Source organism: Spinacia oleracea, chromosome 4, assembly GCF_020520425.1.
Source record: "Spinacia oleracea cultivar Varoflay chromosome 4, BTI_SOV_V1, whole genome shotgun sequence".
NCBI lineage: Eukaryota > Viridiplantae > Streptophyta > Magnoliopsida > Caryophyllales > Amaranthaceae > Spinacia > Spinacia oleracea.
This window is the reverse complement of record NC_079490.1, coordinates 71,879,625-71,883,335: the sequence shown is the minus strand read 5'-3', so window position 1 is coordinate 71,883,335 and position 3,711 is coordinate 71,879,625.

Below are 3,711 nucleotides of genomic sequence, written 5' to 3'. Positions count from 1 at the left end.
AGAAAATTGCTCTGAGGTAACAAAAGAAAAATGAAAGAAGTTCTGAAGGTTTTAAAGGAAAACCTAAGCTCTGAAAAGCCCTCACACGTGGCACTCCCTCCGATCAAGCAGCCTACCCCACAGGGGCGAGGGGCATCCTCCTTGAGGGGCAAATGATGTGGCCTAAAAGAACGCCACCTGGCTGTACCATTAAAGCCCAAAAAGAAAGGCCCAAACGCTTGAGAGGCCCACCAGGTCTAAACCAAGCCCCCAAAACTTAGCAGGACACGTGTCCTGATCTTGCATAACATCCAATCATGCAGGACCAGTTCCCAAGAATCCCTAGCACTATAAATAGTGCAGATCCCTAGGTAAAAGAAAATCAATTCATTCCTACCAACCTAAAACTATATTTGCTCTGCCTTCTCTCTACAAATTACTTATCTCTCTAGCTTATACTTACTTAAGCATCGAAGGAAATATTCCTACGGGAATATTCTTGTTTTGCAGGTTGTCAGAAGTTCGTGCCAGGTCATACTTGATACCTCCGAGGAACGCGTGCCACGTCAGCACCGTAAAAGATCCCACAACAGGATATACACTCAATCAAATTAACATATAAGCGGAATAATCCGAATTCCAGGATCCATGTAACAAGTATAGTTTAACCAATACATTCTTTGTACCGTGTACTCCGGAATTAGTCTACAAACACGATCGAGAACTCCAAACGTAGTTCCTCTACAATCGTCCACTAACACGTGCAGATCCACCTTGAGTATTGGTAACTTAGATCCATATTCAAGGGTTTAGGATTTGGGATGAACACACAATCTAGTCACATAGAGAATTGGGAATCTCAAAGTGTGTTAGGGTTGGTGTATATCAATTAGATGGAATAGAACAAGTGTGGGATTTATTGTTATAACCCTATGGTTATAACACAAACCGGCCTAGGCACAAAGGCCAAGACCGGCCAGCAGCCCCGCAAGCCCACACGCACAACCACAAGCGTTGGGCCTTGGGCCGCGTTGTGTGTGTGTTGCTGATGTTGATCCGTGCGCGCACCCAGCCGCAAGGCTTTGGGCCTGCTTGTGCACTTTGGCGCGCTGCTGCACTTGCCACGCGCCCATAGGCCTTTGGGAACTCGGCTCGTGCGCTCGTGCTCGTATAGGTTCCGATTCCCTTTCGGCCAATGTTTATCGTATATTACGATACGATCCAACGTCGTATGATAAAATTATTCGTTTTTCCTAGCTTATGAATATACGTTATACGATATACGATTACGACACAACGTCTTATCGTATGTTTATGTTTTCCGAACTAATCTCACGAAAAGATATTAAATGAATTTCCTATTCATTTACCGATCTGGTTTATGTCATTGGTGTGACCTTGTAGGTTCAGTCAAGAGTAAGTTGTGAGCCTAATAAGGATTAGAACTCACTGATCGAAAACATTGCTCCACGTAGCTGTTCCGATCACTTGATGATACTGAATCAATTATTCGCAATTAATCTGAACCTTAATATTGGGCCAATACACCTTCGGTGAAGGACACATTTCCTTCAGCGCTGGCCAACAACAAGGCCTGCGCACTGGGCCTTATGCCTTGTGCGCCGCGTTGGGGCTGGGCCTTTTACCTTACGATGTGCTCGCTTCTCTTGTGCTGGCGCTTGTGCGCTGGCCTGTCACTTGTTGCTCACTTCCGGTTCTTTTTTTGGTTCCTGTAATATTTTCGATTCGAACAGTATTTCCGTTTCTGGTAATATTTCTGATTCCGACAATATTTCTAATACCGAAAATATTTCTGTTTCTAGCAATATTTCTATTTCCAATAATATTTTCCGATTCAAACCATATTTCCGTTTATGATTTCGATTCCGGTAATATGTATAATTCCTATAATATTTCTGATACAAACCATATTTCTGCTTCCGGCAATATCTACGTTTCAGATATATATTCTCGTTTTGCCTTTTGATGATTTGGTTAGCTCCCAATGAAACCAACAACCATTTTTTTTTGAATATCCATTATTAGAGTATTTACTGAATATAATATTTACTTAAGTACTTGATCCATTCACGTACTATTTGTGTGACCCTACGATTTCAGTGAAGAGTATATTGGGGCATCAATAATATTAATCCCATTTGAGCTTAAGCGACTTCTAGCTAGGCATTCAGATAACTTGATCTAATTGAATAATTAACTTGCTTATTTAATGCTAAACTGATGAGCCAATTTCCGGTTGTTGACGAATACCGCTCAATCAAACAAAATTTATAAACTCCTAAACTAACCGACTATATTGGATTATAGTGTCAAGCTAGGGATCGTCCCAAGAGAATGAATATGTTTGACTTTTCAATCTAATGCGTTCAAAAGCTAATTCGAATGGAAAATGTATTTATGTATGTATATTCTATTGAAATCGAGAAAAGTATGAAATATGAACAAGTAAAGAAATTCTAGAGACTTCGGGAATTGGCTATGGAACTTGAATTGGGAGTTCCGAAGATCCTAAATGCTCATGATTTGCAATGACTAATTAATGAATGCAATGACTAATTTGTGGCTTCGACGAGCCATGCTCAACCAATCCTAATGTAGCTCTCGCTACAATCAAGATTCAAGGAGGAAATTATGAACAAAAAATCAAGCCAAGGTAATACAAGCAACGAATCACGCTCTCGCGCCAATTCGAAGCCAAACACTCCAATATTCTAGCAATTTAGGTTAGCTAATCCTAAACTAACTAGACATGGAATCAAACATCAATTAATCCATTTAATCACAAAATTATCTCCAAAATCCCTAATTCTAATCCAAGGCTTCAACCCAAATCTCTAGACTATGAACTATTCAATAGGCATGACTATGACTAAGATTAAACTAAAACTAATCCTAATCATGAAACTAATTGAATTAATAAAACTAATTGAATTCACAAAAATCAGAAAATTCAAATATCAAAATCGGGGGAAAAATCAGTGAAAATTCAAAATATGAAACTAATTCTAGAATTCAATGATGAAATCAAAGCTTGAACAAAATTAATGAAGCAATTAAATAATGAAAGAACAAATTAAAGAGAAGAGTAAGAATTATACCTTGAATTATTGAAATTGCACCGAAACTGAAGAACAAGAAAATTGAAGAACTAAGCTCAAATTAAAGAAAAGAAAATCTGAATTTTAGTGTTTGAATTCACTAAGAAATTGAAATTTAAGATAAGAATCCTAATTCTTACCACAAATCTAAACTATAATCTCTAACCTCTCTCTAGAATCTGAAAACTGATTTTAATTATCAAAAACTACGTGTTCGAACAATGCTGCGATTTCGCGTTTATATCAGCAATTCCGCGTAGCCGTGCGACCGCACAAGGGTCTGTGCGGGCGTTCGCATGACAAAAGACAGCAGCTACTGGAAGCTCTTAGCGATTTTGTGCGGTTGAGTTACAGTGTGTGGTCGCACTACCAAGGCTGTGCGAACGCACAGCAAAACTGTGCGAACACACGGCCTGCAATGTTGCTGTTCTTTTGCTGTTGCGTTGCTGCTCACTTCTGCTCGGGTTGGAACTGCTGTTTGCGTGTAATACTGCTGGGCTATAGCTGCTATTGTTGCTCTTATTATGCTGCAAGGCTGTAGCTATGGCTGTTGTTGTTGGCGAGCCCACGGGGCTGCTGCAAGGCCCATGAACAGCAGCTATGCACTGCTGCA